This window comes from Ochlerotatus camptorhynchus, unplaced genomic scaffold (genome assembly GCF_037179485.1).
Source record: "Ochlerotatus camptorhynchus isolate MF236.1 unplaced genomic scaffold, CSIRO-AGI_Acam_v1.1 ptg000392l, whole genome shotgun sequence".
Taxonomy (NCBI): Eukaryota; Metazoa; Arthropoda; class Insecta; order Diptera; family Culicidae; genus Ochlerotatus; species Ochlerotatus camptorhynchus.
Genome location: NW_027040879.1, coordinates 2517513 through 2540615, shown reverse-complemented (window position 1 = coordinate 2540615; position 23103 = coordinate 2517513). Strand labels below are relative to the sequence as shown.

Genomic DNA, 23103 nt, shown 5'->3' with positions numbered 1-23103 from the left:
TTCACACATTGTCCGTACGAGCGTTTCTTGTTGGCTCTGATTAGAGTACAGGAATCGCCCAAATATCGCGGTGAGTGGTGCCGTTCACCCACCGCATTTTCTTCCCCTTGTCTTTACACCAAAAAAATCATCCTAATTGAATGGAGGACAGACGAGAAATTTAGGAAGGTGGACAGCACCAACCACCGCGCTATTCGGAGGACTCCTGTATTTAGCGATGCTCGACGCGTGGAGAGCAAACAATCTCGATGCACCACCTTCCGAAAGATAGAACCGATCTGTGGTGGTGGGTGATAGGAGTTTCCATCTGTGTAAGCATTTCATACCAAGCGGTGTTATCAATCCAGAATGAATTGACTGGTTGAATATTGTCGGAGGTGTTTGTAGTTGATTTATTGATTCGTATGTTTGTTTGACTGTTCATTGTTGATAAGTTGTGATAGGTTGTGATTGTTGTAAATATTGATTGACTACCGGAATTGAGAGAGTGGATGTTTCACTGAGAATGTTCATGAGCTTTAGAGATTAGCAGTTTTGATAACAGAACAAAGCCTACTGCATAGCTCCCCCTGTGCTCTCTGTTTTTATTTGTAATTCTAGTCAAATGTAATCCGAAATTATTGAAGGTGGCCGTTTCAAAGCTTAAAAGGTACAAAAGTTCAAAGAGATGAAAAAAAAACGAATCATTGCAAAGTCGATCATTAAAGACAAATTAAAGATGTTAGGAGTCCTGTGCTGTGGTTGTGGGTAGTCGCGGGTAGTCGGAGACTACTTAGCTGCAAACCGAAAATGTGTTTACAAAATAGATAAAATACAGCAATCCAACGAGAGTAAAATCTCACCGCAAATATTAAATATTAGAAATACACTGCACCCAAGTCAGTCCCCTCGAACACTTGCGCCCCCAATCAACAAGTTCGACGAAAAGTTTAAACAATATTTAAATGGAAATAACTATCGTCTAATATACATGTTCAGGTAAATTTAAAAATCAGTAAATTTGAAATGGCAAGTGCCCCTGGTAGACAAGTTCAGAGAAAAATTATCCAAATCGTAAAAAATTTAAACGTTTTGCGCGTTCTGGAAAACATTTTAAAAGGATATGTTTGAAATAACTTGCGTCCCTGGTATGTATGTTTAAAATAATTAAAATCGTTCAAGTTAAAGTGGATAGCGCCCCTAATATACATGTTCAGGGAAATTAAAAAAAAATGTTAGATCTGGAAAATCTTAAAAAATATAAAATAAAAGTTGCGGTAAAAGTTGAATAAAAATGTCAAATTTCAATTAGCTTGCGCCCCTGGTAGACAAGTTCGGGTGAAAATTAGGAATAGCTAGTGCACCTAGTAAACGTCCCAAGTAACATTTTAAGTTTTATGAAATACTACAAAGCAACTATAAAACAACATTCATAAAACTCTGGTCAAGGCTATTTTGTCATTAATGCATCCACCAAAACCTCATTAAGACTAGAATATGTCTGGTTAGTCCAATCTGGAGAAGGTTCTGAAGGGTGTATTCTCGAAGCTCTTCAAGATTAATTTACTGCAAAAGGTTGTACGCATTGAAAGCTACAACAAAAGCTATCGAGCAACAATAAAAACCCTTTCCGAGCCATTTCTCCTAGCCACTTGCTAAATCCACTAGGAAAGCATTAATCACGATAGAAAGGGATTTATGAATCCGATCTTATCAAAATAATTAAAATAGAAACCATCAAATCTTGCTGAATATTCAAATTTATTACAATAGTTCTCATGTAAAATGTACGTGAAAACATCGAAAAAAAATACGTCCACCCTCGTAAAACGTCGATTTGACAAATTATTTACATTGAAAAAAAAAAATACTTCAGATCGAGGTAGGCCGAGATTTTTTTTTAATGATTTTCGCATTAAAAGGTTTGCTCATTGCTAAATTTACCAAAAATATAGTTCTATCTATACATCGAAAATCGAAGATTGTAAAAAACAAGCAAACTAATTGTAACATGGCGGTGGCATAAGAGTTGATTTTCATCGGTCATTTGTGAAAAAGTTGTTTAACTTTCAAGAAATCCTTAACAAATTCATAAGGTTTTAAAATGGCTTTTATGAAGAAAACTTGCAGCCTGAATTGTATTTATCTAAAGCCATTTTGCTTGATCCTAACCCGTTCAGATTTATGGCAGCATTTATGGAGGCAAAGTTGCCTGCGAAAAGTTAAACGTCAAAGTTTGTTTATCTTTCGATATTTAGTTGCGCTGTGCGATCCAGGGTTCTTCTAGGCAGTTTTCTCCCGATGGATTGGGAGCAGTTACTCAGATAGTATGCGATACTGTTTTGCAACATTTCGCATTTCGAACTGAAAAAGATCCCCTGTGCACCATCCACCGATGCAGGGATGTAAGCTTGAATGAAATTTTCAAAGAGTTTATTCTTTCGCCGAATAAAATCGCTGCTATGGATCGGAAGCCATTCTCCGCTAACTAACAGTTTCAATGGTTCGCTGTCGGTTGTTATTTCGCTTGGCATCTATTTGCAAGATCTGGAGAAGGCTGGTATGATTTTTAACTTTCGACAATGTTTTATGAATGCGAGGGCCCGCTCACTTTACTCTTTTCCGCCAGATGGTCAGTCGTTGATGACGTGCTGGTTCTTCTAAAGAAGTAAATTTTGCTGAAATCGACTTGAATTTTTCATCCTACTTCGTCTATCCTTCGAGATTTCTTTGTCATAAATTTGGCTTTTATTAACTATGAGGAACCATCTTTTAAGCTCAATTTGTAAACAGAGTAATTGGGGAGTTTATGATGCACTTTAAAAAGCCTAAAAAGCAACAATAAATGCTTTTTGCTCTAATGCAAAACCTATTAGTTTTATGGTTGCTTTTATAATGATAGAGCACGTTTATAAAGTATTTTATCAAGACATTAATAAACAACTGCTAATGACATTTATTCTTGAATTAGGGAGCAGTTTTAAGGAGGGATTGAGAACTGGTTTAAATTTATTTTTAAAACAAGACAGTTTTTGACTTTTTTGCCAGACTATAAAAGGTTTTTAAAACACCAAAAAGCTGATTTACTAAGCAGGAATGTTTTACACTTTGAAATGCTGTATGTATGCTAAATGGTTTGTTCATTGCCGTTATAAAACCATCATAAATCAGAGTGGATGCCAAATGGTTACTGAATTGTTACTTGGGATGTTCAGGTTGAAATTTGAAAAAGTATGTGCCACTGATATACATGATCAGGGATACAAAATCGTTAAATTTGAAATGGCTTGCGCCCTTGATAAACATGTTACGAAAACAATAAATTAAAAATTGTAAAATTGAAGTGGCCAGGGGCAGCCCTGATCAAGGAAATATTAAAAAAAAAATACCACTGAACTGTTAAAAAGTTCATCTGATTGAGGTTAACCACTAACGGTGCAAATCCTGATTGGCGAACAAAAGTTGGCGCTACTTAGTGGCGTAAGATAGAAATTTTGACATGACAATTCTTTCACGGTGAGGTTTGAGAGGGAAGCTTGGAATCATATAAAAAAGAACGACATCACTTCGGAAAGTATTGAATCACTTGAGAATAGCTTGGAATCACTTCGAAAAGTATTGAATCACAAAATAGGAATCACTTCAGAAAATACTGAATCATCTCAGAGAGCACTTCATAACATATGAAAAGTTCGAAATCACTTCAGAAAGAACTTCAGAAACGTTTGGACTCACTTCGGTAGTGCTGAATCACTTCAGAAATGTTTCAATCAGTTTGGAAAAGTTCATGATCACTTCGGAAAGTACTGAATTATTTCAGAAATCACTGAATCACTTAGGAAAGTATTGAATCACTTTAAGCTCAAAATCTCATCGGATAATATTGAATCACTTCAGAAAATTTTGGATTCATATTGGAAAGCACTGAATCATCCCAGAAAGTTTGTAATCATTTCCGCAAAACCGGAATCACTTCGAAAATAATTCAATCAGTAAGGAATGCACTGAAACACTTCAGGAACGTTTAGAATCACTTTGGAAATACTGAATCGCTTCAGAATATCCATTATCACTTTGGAAAGCACTAAATCATTTCAGATACTACTGAATCACTTCATAAAAATTAGGAATCATTCCTGAAAGTACTGAATCATTTCAGAAATGTTTGGAAACACTCCAAAAAGTACTGAATAATTCCAGATAGTTTGTAATCACTTCCAAAAGTACTGAATCACTTCAGAAAGAATTGAATCACATTTGAAAACAATTCTGAAAGTAATTAATCACTAAAGAAAAGCTCTGAAATTCTTCGGATAGTATTGAATGACGTAGCTAAATAATTCCGGAATTCCCTTTAGGAAATATTTAATCACTTTTAAAAAATCGGAATCACGGAGAGCACAGAATCATTTTAAAAGAAAAGTTCAAAATCTCTTCTGAAAGTACTAACACACTTTAGAAAATCTCAGAATCAGTTTGAAAAGTCCTGAATTACTGCAGAAAAACTTCAGAACGTACTGAATCACTTCAGACAGTACAGACAAAATTGAGCATGAGAATGACTAACCACTCGCGGTTGCTACTCCGTTCTTACCAGATCACCTGACAGAAAAGTAACAAACGATGTGTTGGGCTAGCATGCATCTGCAATGTGTAAAAACTGGTGACCTCATATTTTACGATAAGCAATAACAGCGCAGACCACTTAAAAATGTAGGTCAATTAGACCGTCAAAAACCGAGAGATCCTCCTCACTTTCACGAAGTTTTCAACAGCATTTTTTTTTCCTTGATTTATTTTCCGTCGATGTTGTTTTTCGTGCTGAGCACCAATGACGCCAGGAAGGCAGCTCCCACACCTGGACCCTACCTATCGACCCATCAACTCATGAACCGGGGACCAACGGCTTTACTTCCCATCCGATGGAAGGCGTGATCAGAGATGTTATGCCTCAGAACATCCCGGCGGCGCCGACTGGGATTGAACCCAGGCCTGCTGGGGTGAGAGGCAATCACGCTTACCACTACACCACCGGCGCCGCTGAGTTTTCAACAGCATTAACTTGAGGGAGTATTGATTCTTATCGCTAAGCCACTCAATTGTGACACATCGTAAAAGGTCTCAATTTTGGCAACATAGATGAAGCACAGTAAACTCTCCACAACTCGATGTAAACTAGCTCGATATCGAGTTATAAACTCGATACCTCGATAATTCTATAATTCGAGTTGTAAAGAGTGCACTGTAGTTACGTTTCCAAAAACGAGATCTGTCTATTCTGACATTACATTACATTAGTAAAGTTTGGAATCACTTTGGAAAAGTTCAGAATCACTTCAGAAAGTACTGAATAACTTGAGAAAAGCTTAGGATCACATTGGAAAGTACTGGACTATTTCAGAAAAAATAGCACGTACAGAATAACTTCGAACAGTACTGAACTTAACAAAAGTAACTTACCAGCCTTAGCAGCCACAGTGTAAAGCATGGCCGGTCTAAAAACTTGTTTAAATATTAGAAGTTTATTCGTCAGGTTAAGTTTGGATTTCCTGTTTATAAGAGGATACAAACATTTTATATATTTGTTACATTTGTCTTGAATGCCCTAAATGTGATCTTTAAAAGTTAAATTTTGGTCAAGTATTAATCCAAGATATTTCACTTGGTTTGACCAGGAAATTGGAACTCCGTTCATAGTGACTATGTGACTACTACTAGGTTTCAAAAAGGAAGCTCTAGGCTTATGTGGAAATAACTGCTGCAAATAACACGAAGACTTCTTCCTTTAGGATAAATGCCTGTATCATCAGCGAACAAAGATTTGTGGCAACCCTGAGGCAAATCAGGGAGGTCCGAAGTGAAAATGTTATACAATATAGGCCCAAGAATGCTACCCTGCGGAACTCTTGCTCTAAAAGATAGTCGTTCAGATTTGGAATTTTGATAATTTACCTGCAGAGTTCTGTCAGTTAAATAATTTTGAACTAATTTCATAATATAGAGCGGAAAATTAAGCTTTTTCAATTTAGCAATCAAACCTTCATGCCAAACACTGTCGAATGCTTTTTCTATGTCTAGAAGAGCAACTCCAGTTGGGTGGCCTTCAGATTTGTTTGAACGAATTGAATTGATAACTCTTAAGAGTTGATGAGTAATTGAATGCCCATGGCAAAATCCAAACTGCTCATCTGCAAAAATTGAGTTCGTATTGATGTGAAGCATCATTCTATTTAAAATTATCTTTTTAAAAAGTTTACTTATTGAAGAAAGCAGACTTATTGGACGGTAGCTAGAAGCTTCAGCTGGATTTTTATCCGGCTTCAAAATTGGAACAACTTTTGCATTTTTCCATTTATCAGGAAAGTATGCCAAATGGAAACATCTGTTAAATAATTTTACCAAGAAAGACAAGGTACTCTCTGGGAGTTTTTTAATGAGGATATAGAAAATTCCATCATCACCTGGAGCTTTCATATTTTGAAACTTTTTAGTTATAGACCTTACTTCGTCCAAATCAGTCCCCCAGGAATCATCAAAAATATTTTCCCGAGAGAAAATATTCAGATAATCCCGAGCAACCTGATTCTTAATAGAACTAGTACGACCCAAACTGAAATTATGGGAACTCTCGAATTGCTTAGCAAGTTTCTGAGCTTTTTCCAAATTTGTGATCAAAATTTTACCACCTTCTTTAAGCGCTGGAATAGGCTTTTGAGGTTTTTTCAAAATTTTTGTGAGTTTCCAAAAGGGTTTGGAACTCGGGTCTAAATTAGAAACATTATTTTCAAAAGTTTTGTTCCTCAGGGCAGAGAATCGCTTTTTAATTTGTTTTTGCAAATCGCGCCAGATAACTTTCATGGCAGGATCGCGTGTTCTTTGATATTGTCTCCTACGGACATTTTTAAGACGGATCAAGAGCTAAAGATCGTCGTCTATTATAATTGAATCGAATTTAACCTCGCATTTTGGAACTGAGGCAGCTCTTGCTTCAACTATAGAAGTAGTCAGAGATTCAAGAGCATAATTAATTTCATCTTTGGTTTGCAAAGGAATGTTTGGATCGAAGTTATATTCCATAAATATTCGATATTGCTCCCAATCAGCTCTATGGTAATTGAAAGTAGAGCTGTTGGGATTACAAATTAATTCTTGGGATATTTCAAAAGTTACTGGAAGGTGATCAGAACCGAAGTCAGCATGAGTAACCAATTGGCTACAGAGTTGACATGAATCAGTTAAGACCAAATCAATAGTTCAGGGATTTTTTGCAGAAGAAAAGCATCTTGGGCTGTTTGGATATTGAATAGTGTAATAACCTGCAGAACAATCATCAAACAGAATACTACCATTAGAATTGCTTTGAGAATTATTCCATGAGCGGTGTTTTGCATTAAAATCACCAATAATGAAGAATTTAGACCTATGATGGGTAAGTTTCTGGAGGTCACCCTTGAGTAAATTCTTTTGCTGGCCTACGCATTGGAATGGCAAATAGGCAGCTATAAACGTAAGTTGTCCAAATTTTGTTTCAACAGAAACTCCCAAAGTTTCAAAAACTTTGGTTTCAAATGAAGAAAGAATTTTATGTTTGATTCGTCTATGAACAATGATGGCAATGCCACCACAGGGTCCATCAAGACGTCCTTCTTAACCTTATGGTCAGGTTTAAGGAACGTTTCAGTTATAACGGCAATATGCACGTTATGAACTCTCAAAAAGTTAAATAGCTCGTCTTCATTATCTTTAAGAGATCGAGCATTCCAATTTAAAATATTTAATGCTTTAAAATCCATTGCTGAATTTTAAAGTCATAACAATAGTGTTTGCAAATTTTACTCCAGTTTGAATAGCATCAAACATGGAGTTAGATTTAAGCATATCACAAATCATGTCAATTAATGAATTCTGTAAAAATTCCATTTTAGGGGCACTAATGCTTCCTAAGTCAAAATTGTCAAAATTTCCGTTAGAATTACGTTGGTTAGTATTTTGATTTCTACCCGGTGAAATAGCAGCAGAGGTAGCTCCATTAACTTGCTGAACATTGTTAGCAGCGAGGGGAGTAGGTACAGATGACAAATTTGAAGCAGGGGTGATATTTGTACCTACGGGTACGAATGTAGAATTTGTTCCTCGCTGACCGTTGTTAACAGCATAGGAATTTGTACCTGTTCGGAAACGTGGAGCGTTTCCTACCTGACCCTTTGAACGAGATTGTAGGATCGCTTTGCGAGGCTTACATTGAGCCCAGTGTCAGGCGCGTAGGCAACATGTTATACAGTGACAGCGGGCCCAGCACAGCAAAATAAATGATATGAGCCCGGGACATGCTGCCAACTGTCAAACGCTGCTGTTGGTATAGGCCTTGTCACTGGCTTGCTTACATTCCCAAAAATTGGATTTGAACATTTAAATTTCTTAGGATCTTCTTTCACAGGACAGTCGTCCTTTGCATGAGAGGAATCACCACAATTCATGCATTTAGCTGGCATGTAGCAATTTTTAGTTTCGTGACCCCACCCCTGACACTTACGGCACTGGGTGAGGTTTTGGAAATTTCCTCCAGTCTTCCTGAAGTGTTCCCACTTCACTCGGACATGGAGCATAAGGCTAGCTTTTTCTAAGGCCTTAAGGTTGTTTAGTTCATTAGACTTGAAGTGAACTAAATAAAAATCATTAGAAATCCCGTTGCGCGAATCTGCAGGACGGGATTTCATTTTCATTTTGATTACTTGGAGTGGCACAACTCCAAGTAATTTTGCCAGTTCATCTTTGATCTGATCCAGGGATTCACCACTGGGCAGTCCTTTCATGACAACCTTGAACACACGTTCAGTTTTGGTGTCGTAAGTAAAAAATTTGTGCTTCTTCTCAGTAAGATACTTGAGAAGACATTTAAATCCGTCCAAGGTTTCAGCCAATACACGGCATTCACCCCGAAGTCCAATTTGTAGTGAAAACTTAACTTTCACGAAGTTCAAAAGCTCCATGCGAAGAGCATGGAAATCGGAAGTGGTTATCACAATAGGGGGAATCTTTTCCTTCTTGGCATTAAGCCGGGAAAGTTTACTGGAATTTTTCTTGGATCATGGATCATTCTCATCATCCGTAAGCAAATCAAATTGATTACTCAAATTAATTTCATTTGCCCCTTTCTTTTGCGTTTAGGCGCCATGGCGGCAGTAAATCTTTATCCAAATCGACTTCCAAGCAGATTACTATAAAAATCTGAAGGATCGAAAAGGAACTTTCCAAATCGATATCCAAGAAGGATTATCTCGGGTAGGGTCCAAACAAGGATCGAAGAGGAATAAGAGTTGAACAAGGTAGAAATTTTAGAGGTTGAGCACTGAAAAGTGCTGTTTAAATTTGTTGTAGCTTTAGGTAGTATTAATACTTCCTTCAGCAAAAATCAAATAGATCCGCATGGCAAGAGAGCACGATGCGGACTCATTATCTGTATTTTTTGTTTTTGATTTTAACTATCATCATATCCATAATCTTCCCCTGATTCAGCCTAATGCTTGTGACTTAATAAGGGGGCCTCGAAAAAAACAAAAGTCCGTTGCGCAATTGCTTCGGTTAGCGCAGTAGGGGCTTCATACTGCGGAGGTTTTGATTTGATAATATACTGGTAGTTTTGGGAACTTTGTTTTTCCCACGAATGTTTAGGAAAATTCTAGAAATATTTCATGGTTTTTCCTGAAATTAGAAGAAAGTCAAGTATGAGATAAATAAGAAAACACAAATAATGGTTCGTAGATGGTTAGCATCCATGCTTCTTACACTGAAAGATTTGAGCCCAGCACAACTTCCAAATTTAAGAAGTCACCATGCACAATTCCAGTTCAAAAACTCCAAGATTCCCAAGTCTTTGAGAGTTCACTCACATATCAAGCTTCGTAATAAAAAAATATCTATCATGAAACGATTTGCGACAGATTCATACATTTAGAGTTGAGTTAATACTTATTTCAACCCTCGATAACAGCTGCTACCATTGAAAAGCCTAAGAGCCGAGTTGATGGATGAGATTGGAGTACAATTCCGCATGAAGCGACTAATGGTAAGTTTATTTAGCTAGAAATTACGATGTAGCACCAACCATCACGCCAACGCCAGCACTTCAATCGGTTTTATTTTAGTCTGCCATCTGTTGCTGTGCGCCGCCACGGAGCAGATCTTAGGTTAGTTTCATTGCCTGCCTGAGAAAACATCTTCTCCTTCAATATTTTCCTGGAAATAACAATTACTCGCTGTTATAGCTCTTGCCACGAGCAAAATTGTCGTCTATTTAATCGGACTGCTCCAATTTCTGCCATGGTTTTTTTTCCTGACGCGAGAAAATCCACGTGATTTGATATAACGATTCGCTGCGATGGGCTTTCTACTTCCTCATTCACCACTCGACAGGAATGATCTAACACTCCTATGAGCATTATTTCGCTCGTGGTTCAGCCCATGCATCAACGTGATAAAAGGTTTGGAATTTGGCTTTTAACGATCCCATTTGACGATGTAAAACTGGTTTGGACGGGTCGTACGTTGAATGTCTTTCCAATTAGCACCTTCGTTATGATTGTTTTTTTTGTTGTCCTTTTCTTTCCAAGAACATAAATCGGTTGACCTTGGCTGAGTCATATAAAATTTGTTGAGTAGTGTGAACTCGTACTGTTCGGGGTAGGTGCGTTAATGGTCGCAATAAGTAGGTCAAGAATCAAGATTCAAGTTTATCCTAATTAATAGGAGCTCACACATATTGTAGGGGATTTTCTTCATTAAACCAAAATGACAATTAAAATACGAATGTAAACTAGCGACACCCACACAAACGTCTTTTTGCATGGACTCAAAGGAAGTGTCATGCACACGAACGTTCAACCAAAGGAAATGTTTGTTTGCATGATTCTTTATTTACGTTCCCGAGTCGGAAATTGCAGCAACAAAAAATAACGAAGAGAAATGAGATTGCTGCTGGTGTTTTTCCGCTTTTCCAAGATAAAACTGCTATATATGTATAGGTACAGTCGTTCATCCAACAGCACGCCCAGATATCATCCTTGGAAGTGAAAGGAAAGGGAAAGAAAACCCGTGGATATCACATTTCCTGGTTTGCCATTTGCAGTGGATTGTCACGCAGTTCACAGGGGTTACAAAAGAACAAGACTAGTATCTCTATCTAATGCGCAGGCGATGCAACAGGATCCTAGGATAGCAGCTGTGTTGCATTAAATTGCATTTTTTTTTCCACAGTGACGGAGAGGAACCATCCATTGTAAAGATGCAATTTAATCAAATCAAGATTATGTATGTAAACAATGCAGTAATGACGCAAAGGATTACTGTTATTGCATGTCAAAGGTGCACATTAGACTGATGCAAAATTTGACTTTTTCGCTCCACAGTGCTTAAATGGTTTCAAATCGGGTCCTGATTAGCCTCCCAAAGTTACAACTCATTGGGTTAGAAACAGGCTTCGCACAAGCCATTTGAAGTTTACATGTAAATTACTATGGGAAATCTCAACTTTTTGTTCATTGCCTTCTAGTCTTTTTCCATATTGAGCTGCGAAACAGTTCGATAGCCATTCTTTTAGAAAATGTTCTCAGCTACAACTTTGCTCAAAATCGTTTCTATGTAAAACGAGACAGGAAAAAGTTATTAATTATTTAAGAGATTGGTAAACTTATGACATGATCATGCAGCTGCTCTGTAGGCAACACTGTATTTTGCAGTGTGACATAGTAGCCATGATTTTTGTGTCCTATTCAACGCCCCAGAAACACCAATGTTGCCTGCTGAGCAGTTGATTGAGCATGATCATAAGACATCAGCGCATTGAACCATTGATAACTTTCGATTCTTGCATTTGATCAAAAAGTAGTCTTGAGCAAAGTTGTAGCTGGGAAAATTTCCTACAAGCACAGTTGAAAGCTTTTGAAGCAGACCGATATGGTGAATTATTAGAGCGACATGAACAAAAATCTTGGTTTTCCCATAGTAATTCCCATACAAACTTCAAATGGTTTGTGCCATCTCAGTTTCCCACCAAATGGGTTCAAATTTTGAAAGGTTAGTCAGGGTCCGATTTGGAATCGTTTAAGTATTGTGGAGCGAAAATTTCAAATTTTGCATCACTCTAGTGCACATAGCTGAAATCTTTTGGCTAAATCACTTGCAATGTAAATTCATTTTAATTACTACAGCAATTGCATTAATTCGTTTCACCTTGCATGTGTTTATTAAGGGTTACCAATTTATTAGAAAACGTGAAATGAATCCTGAATTTTCAGCACATAAAAGATACTATTTAAAAGCTAATATGTCTAGTGTTAGTTATCTGGCTATCCCTTACTCACCAAGCAGCACCGCCAGTCGGTACCGAATGGGAAACGTGTTTTGCGCTTCGATTCGTTGGCACTGGCAAAAATCACGAAGACATACAACGCCTTCGAACCAGCCGGTTAATCGAGCGATCGACCGGCACCGGGTGCAACGTGGTCAGAAATATTAAATAATCATTTAAATACGTGCAATAAAACTTCTCGCTGTATAAAATAAAAAAAAAAACCGGTGCAAGAGCAGCGAATTGATATCTCCCAATGTCACCGAACCAACCAACGCCTTGTGGTTGCGTCGCGGCGCAAACGTAGGAGTTGTACAATAAGCTTTACCAAAAACATAACTTACCGCAAGATGGAACACTTTCCTGAACTGATGCAGCAACTCACGGCTTCATATGACTTGTTGTATAACTGGAGGATTAACACTGCGATAAACGGTAGCCCCCCGAATGAGATCTACTAAAATACGAGGCGCCTGAAACCAGTTTTTGGAGCGTTTTTTGGCAGAATCGCTGAACCGGTATCCATGTGCTGTTGATAATCGATGTGGAGAACTGTTGTCGCGTCGTCGTCGTCATCGTCGTTGTCGTTGTCGTCACCATCGACCCTGGAAGGTTTGAACTGCGAAGGGTCCGTTTCCCCCGGATTCGAATGTTGCTCTCGGAAGGTCACCATTCCGTCGCTGCTTGAGTGATGTGGGTCACGTGATTGCACGTGGGATAATACGGCGACTGATTTTTTTTTGTATTTCCATCGTTTTGTTGTCAGAAAAATAAGTATTGAGACATCCACAATCGGAGGAACAGATCCGCAGTTGACAGCATCGGGATCCAACGGGTCAAAGGGGTGTAATATCATCACAGACCGCTTATCCGATATGAACAGAAAGCTTGACGATAAAAGCTTCTGCATATGTGGGGTTGAATGACATATGTCTTTTCCAGAGATTTACAACGCTCGGTTTGCGCTTTCTACACAGTTAGAAAAAGTACTGTAAATTTCTGTTACCCATTGTCAGAGCCATACTCAGGATATATTGCTAGGTGCCAACCTCTTATTTTTGCATTGTTGCATTGCATGGTTTATACAGGTTTAAAGCATTATTCAAGGTCAAATTATGGTCTACAAAACTATGATAAAACCAAAATCGTCACTCATAGTGTAAACGAGAAAGAGAAACACATTTTACCCTTCTTACAAAGAAGGGTATAGATATCACTTGAAAAACCGACTATCGATCCGAGGCCCGGAGGGCCGAGTGTCATATACCATTCGACTCAGCTCGACGAGATCGGAACATGTCTGTATGTGTGTGTGTGTGTATGTGTGTATGTGTGTGTGTATGTAACGAAATGAATGCGCTCACGTTTCTCAGCAACCGCTCAACCGATTTGGACAAACTCAGCGCCAAATGATAGGTATTGGGGTCCCATTGAACGCTATTGAACGGTGAACCGGTTCCGGAGATATGGCCGGAATAAGATCTGGTGAATATGGGCCTTCACGCTGGATTTAACGGAAAACGTATTAAAACCATCATGCGACACATCAAATTACTACAGAATTCAAAAATAAGATCAATGCAAGTCGTGTTAAATGTTCCAGACCACATTGGACACACTTGGACATGTTCCGGGTACCCCGGGGAAGTTGCTTGAATATGAATTGAATTAAAACCCATTAAATCACATTAAAATACGATGATAAGTAGCCTCACCAAATAGACTACACCCGGATATATTCCGGGTACCCCCAGGCAGTGGCGTAGCGTCACTGGATGACACGGGGGTGGGGGGCTTGGTCACTGATAATGACAATAAAATAAATAAACTTGAATAAGTAAGAAGGGTCTGATCACACCATAGGTGGATAAATTCGGGTTTTTACTATTGCCCTCGCACCACTAATCTGGAGTCGCGAGTGAGTTGCAATGCGAAGTAAAGTGCACCGCTGCGTTGCGGCAAAGTGACAGCTAAGTCGAATGTCTAACTGTCAGATTTGCCGCAGCTTCTAAGTGACAGTTCGATAATCACATTCAAACATTCTTGTATTATCGACAGGATTCACCAATGTATGCAATCTTTTATCTTTGCAAGCAATATTTCTTACCAGTTGCTAGTTTGCGTTAAAAGAAATAAAAGTTTGCACTGTGTATTTTTAAATAAATGCAACAGAGGATCAACGTATCCAATAACAGATTTTTTTTTCTACATGTTCTACATCGTGATGGTTTAAGGATATTATTACTATGCCAACCATCAGAATCAACTCAACAATTAGTGACGAACAGAGTACTAAAGTTCATTCTTTTATTTTCTTACAATACAAAGCCAATAAATTTCAATGCTACTGTTTTAACTGTATCAGTTCCTTTAAAACATGAGAAAATGAACCCTTCATAATAACTTTTTACACAGATTTTGCATCGATTTTCGATCTTGGACAAAGTTGTTCTGTACACTTTTCTATATCTAAGTCTCAGGTTTGGTGTAAATCGAGCAAGTTTTGAAATTTTGTCAAGCAAATGAACACTTTTGTTCCGTTTCTCATACATTTTCGCATACACATTTTGAAGCTCTCCCGCAAATCACAGTTTCTGGGGAACCCAATACGAATCTAAATAGCTGTAGGAGCCGGGGGTTGTGATCCGCTATATAACGTTGAGCCACCCTAATGTGCATCAGGCCCGACCTATGGTCATGTATACCAGATGATGTAGTTTCTTCAAATCGTCCTGGAGGTTAAATCACATGATGCACTTGATCAACCAAGGCACATTGTGGAAACATTTAATGGAAAGTTCCGTGGCAGTTTCAAGAACTTTTAATAACTAAAACAGTCGGGAAGATCGGAGAACCTTATTCCTGATGATCCATTGATTTTATGAAAATTGTAAGAGCACTTAACAAGTTTCGAAATGCTCAAAAAAATCCAGAGACCTTCAAAGAAGATTAGAGATTTTCCGGTATCTTCTTTATAATCAGGAAAGCTACGAGCACTTCGAGGATGATCAGAAAATATAAAAACAGACCCATTAAAGTCAAGGAGGTCAGAGGAATTCTGGAATATTTCGAAGTGCATTTTAGGAATGTTCCAAAAATGTTAAGGACATTGCGGGGTCTTGAAGGATGGTTTATGAACATAAGAAAAAGTGCTGGATCATTGGAACTTGTAAGGAATTTTAGGGAATATTGCACTAACATTCCGCATAAGTCTTTTTGTTCCGGACTTTTAGCCCCAACATATCCTTGAAGTTTATTTCGACTGTTCCTGATTTATGGAAAAATAGGAACCATCCAAATTTTTAAGTTCAGCCCAGTCAGTTACATTTGAGTAAATTGCATATTCTCAAACTTTCGTTAGTTGGACTAAATTTTGGATAGCATATATATATATATATATACTAGCTGAGTGTGCCCGGTCTTGCTCGGGATTCAATATTAGCTTGAGTTTACGCGCCGATTTAAAAAAAAAGCATGCTATATTGTACGTAGCCCCCCCCCCTATTATCTAAGGGGCTACCCTCTATGATTATCTCCTTATACCCCCACACTCGCCCCCACATGCCTAATTTGGTTCCATTTGCTTGATTAGTTCTCGAGTTATGCAGAAATTTCTGTTTCATTTGTATGGGAGCCCCCCCCCTTACAGAAGGGGGAGGGGTCTCGAACCATCATAAGAACCTTCCACGGCCCCAAAATTTACAAATTGTTAGTATTTTTTTTATTTGTGCTTTTATTTTGTGTACAGTCACGTCTCTAGAGTTAAGTGTACCTATTATTTATAAAAAATGTTATAGGTTAGCAGAATTTGAATTTTGTACAAAATAAGTGGGGTGAATCGCATGCAAGCTAGTGGGTACAGCAACTAAATGATAGAAAAGTAGACCAGCAGGCGAAGTGGGCCAAAATCTACAAAGTTGGTGATAACAAACCCCCCCCCCCCTTCCAACCTCACAGGCAGCAACAAAGAAGCTACAACGGGGTTGAAGAGAATAAGGAGGAGCGCCATTGCTCATAAAGTTACAGGCGTTCGTGTGCACAAGAGCCATATTATAAAGTGTCCTTCACATTGCTAAGTGAGTAGTATCTAGCGAAAAGGGAAGAGGACGGTGGATTCGTCAGGACCTTTTGTATTCTGTTGATGCGGCTGAAAGTCGCCATTTTGTCTGGTCAGAAGCTTGACCAGGTGCACATGATCCTGGCGTAGTAGACCTTGGTTTGCTACGTCTAACCGCGAAGGACCAATTCCAACTTCTGGGTCAGCCGCCCGTAAGGAGGCTTTTCAAGCTCGGGGGCGAAACCCCTAAACGTAAAAGAGCATTCCCCCTCTTGAAACGGTCACTCTTGTACCGTCCTGGGTCGTATCAATCTCCGTCAACGAGGGAGGACGCCTGAAAGGCTTACACAGCCACACACCATCGACAAACCCCACCAAACCATCGTGCGGTTAAACGGTAATTACCCACTGAACCAGCTTGCCAGATCGTCGTTAGCAGCAGTAGCAGCAGCAGCAGCGAGCGCTCGCAGGACGTCGCCATATCGCCAGCATAAGCAGTGATACGTACCGAAGAACACAGTTTATTTTACCCACACCCACAAAAAGAAAAATAGACTACAGAAATCTAACCCAATCCCACCAACACACCAATTTGTTAAACAAAAACCCTCAAAGTCAAAGTCAATATTTAAACCAGTAAATTCACACTACAGCAGTTTAATCGCGTAGTGTCGGTCGCTTCGTGTGATGGGAAGAAGAATAGTGATGAGAGTAGCTTGAGTGTACCTATTTCGAATAGGTACGCTACTCTTCCCACCGATGTTGGGAATACCAACCCAGTCCCGGTGAAGCGGACGAAAAAGAGGAAGAAGAATCAAGGACAGTCCGATGGTACGAGCGGACGCGACGATGTTACCGCGACGAACGCCAGCGACATTGGTGATTTCGGCGACGCCGTCGAAACCGAGAATTCTGCCGGCCCGAGTGCGGCGAAAGTCAAGCTTCCTCCACTGGTGGTGAAGGTAGTGCCTCTCAAGACGCTCATTGGCGATTTCGCATCGCTGGGCGTTGCAGCTGAGTTTAAGCTCGGCAGGATCGGCACCAAGGTGATGCTCCGTACGAAAGTGGAGTACGAGGTAGCCGTGAAATATCTGAAGGATTCCAAGGCGGAATTCTTCACGCACGACATCCCCGGTGAGAAACCCTACAAGGTAGTCATCAGGGGTCTACCGAATGTTGATCCCAAGGCGATCGAAGAAGAACTCAAGGACCGGTACAAGCTGGCCCCAACCGTTGTCTTTCGGATGACGAGGAGAGACGAAAACGTGAAGACGTACCCGGATTGTCTTTTCCTGGTGCACTTCCAGAAGGGATCGGTGACGCTGAATGCGCTGCAGGCTATTCGCTCAATGTACTCCATCATCGTACGATGGGAGCCGTACCGTGGAGGCCATCGCGATGTGACCCAGTGCCAACGATGTCTGAACTTTGGACACGGCACTCGCAACTGCAACATCAAGCCACGCTGCAGCAACTGCGCTCACGAACACGCCACTTCTGACTGCCCTGCGCATGGAGCCGTGGCGTTAAAATGCGCCAACTGTGGTGGTGCACATCAAGGTTCTGACAGACAGTGCTCCAAACGCGAGGACTTCAAACGCATCCGAAAACAGGCGGCAACTAATAACCAACCAGGACGCAAGAAGGATAAAGTCCCGGCATTTCGGACGGAGGATTTCCCGCCTCTTCGTGCTCCTCAACAAAGGCAAGCGAATCCGCGGGTGCATCCCGCTCAAGCAACTTCCGGTGATTCTGCTGGCCAAAGCTCTTCATCTCCCCCTGAATTCTGGAGACAACCAACAACGCAAAACAACAACCCCGATCTGTTCTCAGCGGATGAACTGATGGAAATTTTCGTCAACATGTCCGGTGCTCTTCGTAAGTGCCGCAATAAGCCCGAACAGATCCAAGTGCTCGGTAAGTTCATCATCCAGTATGGCGTCTAAATCGCTAACTATCGTCACCTGCAATGCTTGCTCTGTAAGAGCAAAAAAGATTGAGCTTGCCGACTTCCTCCGCAAGCACAGCATCGACGTGGGTCTTCTAACCGAGACCCATCTAAAGTCTGGCGACAGCTTCTGGTTGCCTGACAACAACATTATCCGGCTTGATCGCACCAGCTCCAGGGGGGGGGGGGGGGGTGTTGCGGTCGTCGTCAAGAAAGGAATAAAATACCACACTCTGTCCCATATCCGCACCTCTATCATCGAGGCCCTTGGGGTGGAGGTGGAGTCGTCGACTGGATACGTCCAGTTCATTGCCGTCTACTGCCCTCGACAGTGTGCCGCTAAATTCAAGAAGGACCTGACCACCATCACCCGTAGCAGTTCCCGCTTCGTAATCGGAGGAGATCTAAATGCTCGCCATGAGGCCTGGCGGAACTACCAGCAGAACCAGAACGGTCGTCTGCTGTTCGACTACTCGCAGCATGGGCTGTACTCCGTTTGGTTTTCGAATGAGCCAACATTCATCTCTCCGGCGGCCAACCCATCGACGCTAGACCTGTTCCTGTGAGGGGTAAGTTTATTGCTATTGGATCCCACACCCAACTTTTGATTCGCCTGAGGAATGTTCGTAGACGCCAGTTTCAGAGGGCTGGAGATCTGGGCAAAAAACGTGAAATGGCCGATCTGAACAGGCAGATTGCTTCCAGAATGGACTCACTCCGAAATGAAAGTTTCGGGCGTGTTGTCCATAATCTGGACGACCGCTCCAGACCATTCTGGTAGGTAGCCAAGGTCCTGAAAAATCATCCCAAACCCATTCCACCTCTCAAAGTCGAAAATGATGACGATCGGCTTTTAATCACCCCACAGGAGAAAGCAAATGCGATCGGCAAGCATGTCGCTTCATCGCATTTGCTTGGCTCGACTATCCAAAGTCCACTCGAAAACCAGGTTGCCCAATGCGTTCAAAACCTAGATGTCTCCCCTTGTGTCGTGCCTCCGGCGGATATGATTACAGTACAACAAATTTGCTCAGCGCTGAAATGCACCAAGAACATGAAGGCTCCCGGGTTTGACGGTATTTTCAATTTGATCTTGAAGAGACTCAGCATGAAAGTGCAGTCTCTTCTAACCGCTATCTTCAACAGATGTTTGGAACTGCACTACTTTCCAAGCATCTGGAAAGTAGCTAAAATCATACCAATCCGCAAACCCGGAAAGGATCCAACATTGCCTTCAAGCTACAGACCCATCAGCCTCCTTTCAGCGATGAGCAAATTGTTCGAGAAACTCATTCTCAATCGTTTGCTCAAGTTTGTCGAGGAAAATAACATTCTCCTTCCGGAACAGTTTGGATTCAGAAAGGGGCACTCCACCAATCACCAGCTAGTACGGGTGATGAATAACATCCGAAGTAACAAAGCTGTATCCAAGTCCACAGCCATGGCCTTGTTAGACGTTGAGAAAGCGTTTGATAATGTCTGGCACAATGGGCTTGTATTCAAACTTTGTAACTTCAACTTTCCTTTACATCTTATTAAAATCACCCGTAACTACCTCCAGCAAAGGTCGTTTAAGGTATCGTTGAATGGTTGTCTTTCAGACACGTTTTCCATCCCAGCAGGAGTCCCGCAAGGCAGTTTGCTGGGCCCCTTGCTTTACAGCATTTATACTTCCGACATTCCTCCCCTCGGTGACGGTTGCGTGTTCTTCCTGTTCGCAGATGATACCGCAATAGCCGTCAAAGGAAGGATGCCTCGTGAAATAACGAACAAACTTCAACGATGCCTTAACGCCTTTGCTGATTATGCCACCACGTGGAAAATTAAAATCAATCCTTCCAAAACACAAGCGATCATGTTCCTCCATCGGCAATCGCCCAAACTAAAACCGGCTCCATCTTGTACTGTAATCATGGATGGCACAAGGGTTGAGTGGTCTTCCGAAGTTACCTATCTCGGGATGTTGTTCGATGAAAAGCTCCTCTTCCGTTCGCATGTGGAGAAAACTGTAATCAAGTGTTCTGCCTTGGTTAGGTGTCTGTATCCGCTGATTTGCCGCAGATCCCGCCTCTCAAAGGTGAACAAACTGGCTGTCTACAATCAAATCATAGCACCTGCGATCCTCTACGCAGCTCCGGTGTGGCAATCATGTGCACAGACTCACAGGAAAAAAATTCAGGTCGCTCAGAATAGAGTGCTGAGGATGGTTCTTGATCGTCCTTTCGACACTAGAATAACAAATTTACATGAAGAGGCAGGCATTGCCAAAATAGATTCCAAAATTAACGAAATTAACACTCAATTTGCACAAAAATGTAATTTATCAGAACATGCTTTGATAAGCAATTTGTATATAGTAGGTTAGGTGTATATAGTAGTTGTAGGTTAGTTGTAGTTGTAAATAGTAGTTATAAGTAGTCTCCTTTTTTCCAATTCAAATCAAACCAATCCCACCAAGGTGGTCATACTTTAAAATAGGCCTGATAGGACTAGTAACTGTAAATAATAATTAAAATCTCAAATGAACTAAAGTTGAAAAGACGCATCTGTGTCACTTGATAAGTTATACATGTAAACCACACAAACACAAGAAATAAAGATCATTTAAAGTTAAAAAAAAAAATACACAGCATCTCTAGTCAGGTGACCGTACGCTGCACATCTTGTCCGCGAAGTTCCTCGTGATTACAAAGTAGTAAGCCGATCCTGAGACCCAGCTCGAGGGGTCTCTTGCTACTGAACTTGCCGGGACAAACGAACAGTTACAGCCACACGCACATAAATTGCTGCGTGATAGCCCAATTCGATGGAAGTGCGAGTCTAACGAACAGTGATTGGACATAAGCATTGACATAACGCGTATAAAGTCGTGGCTCATGTCCAACCCTTCGAACCATGGTTTGTGCGACACCTGTGGGAGAATAGAATGTAACCATCTTCCCAAATCACCATCATTCCATTTTTGTTGCCAACTGATGAGGACTTGCTGACGAGCAATTCGTTGAAGGCAATTTGTCGCTCAAAACTATCGCCTTCCATAGCGCCCACCTTAGCCAACGAGTCCGCTTTCTCATTACCCGGAATTGAGCAATGAGATGGGTCCCAAACTAAAGTGATAGTATAGGAGCAGTTGAATAAAGCACTCAGTTTAGATCTTATTTTAGGCAGGAAATACGAGGAGTGCTTCATCGGCCTCATTGAACGAATAGCTAAGACAGTGAGGCAATTCTATTCGATAAGATAAGATAATTCGCTAATTCTGCGTAAAATTAAATCCTCAAATTTCCTTCAAAAGATTTTCTATATTTTTTCTTTGGTTGTTTTTTCGGCTTCCCTCGGCTTCCCTGGAAAGTAAATTTGTCGTTCTTAGTCCAATAGATTGCCATTTGCAAATGGAAAAAATACAAAATTAATTATGATAGCAAACACCGATAAATATCGTTTTTTTTTTATACCGATAAGCTTTGAAAACAATCTGGCAACGCTGATGTGAACATCAAAACAAAGCATGCACCTTTTCGTTGGCACCTATACATACATACATGCATCGAGGCGAAGATAAACAAACCAAAAAGGAAAAGAAAACTCAATGTTCTGCACGATTTTCGTGAAGAAGAGAATTCACGAGAAACTCCCTGCAACCTCCTCCGGCAGCAACGAAAATCTAAAAAAAAAAATCATGCAGAAGCTCCCTCCGGAACTTCCACTGCCAACAGCGCAACACCAGCTTCGTCGAGAACGCGAGACAACTCCGTCGAAATACCATGGAACCTCCGTTGGCAGCATCCGAAATCTCCACCGAAATCTCCACCGAAATCTCCACCGAAATCTTGCAGATGTTTCTCCACCGAAATCGCGTGGAAACTTCCCCACCGAGAACGCGATAAAAATTCCTCAAAACTCCCTGGAATCTCCGGTGGCAAAATGTTTGTAATCTTAATTTATTTATTTTTCAATATCAACAGACTCAATATAGTGCCAATTTAATTGATTTAGTCAAACGTAATCCTGGTAGATGAACCCTTTATCAGGGCAAGAAAAATTTTCCTAGAACCTTCGTTGGCAGTATCTAAATCGTCTTCTCAATAATGCAGAACATCCTCCAAGAAAAATTCGTTGAAATTTCCAGGAACTCCCGCTAGCAGCATGCAAAATCACCGTTATTGAGCGGAACATCGACCACCGAGAACGCGAGAAAACGCCGTCAATATTCCCTGGAACTTCCATCAGCAGCATAGAAACTCTTCACTGGTCTCGTGCAGAACCTCCTTTGCCAGTAATGCGGGGAAACTCCGTCGAAAGCAACTGTTTGTTTAGGGGAGTTTCGACGAAGTTTTTGCGTGTTCACGGCGAAGAGGATACCACACGATTTCGGTGGAGATTTTTTATGTTACCGGCGAAGCTTCCAGGCAGTTTTCACGTGTGGTTCCAGAGCGCTTCGACGGACTTTTCTCGCGTTTCCGGTGGAGGAGGTTCCAGTAGGAGTTAATAGCGTCCGATGCTGCCAGTGGTTCCAGGAAATTTCGACGGATTATTTCCGCGTTGTCGGTGGAAGTTCCTCAAGGTTTCGGTGAAGTTTTGCACAGCTCCAGTGCTTCGGGGGCTGATTCGTGCTGTGAAACGGTCTTGCCATGAGCGACAATAAAATTGTGCCATGCAACGGAACTAAGATCCAAAACGGAATGTGCTTATCTTGTGCTCTCTTTGTGCTTTACTTGAGCACTCTTACGCACCTCGCATGTCTTTCAATACATTTTTGCGTGCTCTCGCTGG

The 23103-nt window shown here is 40.7% G+C and overlaps 1 protein-coding gene across 2 annotated transcripts in view; it reads left to right on the top strand.

Annotated features, from left to right (window-relative positions):
* Pde11 (Phosphodiesterase 11) overlaps positions 1 to 23103 on the top strand; it is a 439247-nt gene that overhangs the window by 22594 nt on the left and 393550 nt on the right. The gene's annotated exons all lie outside the window — the stretch shown is intronic.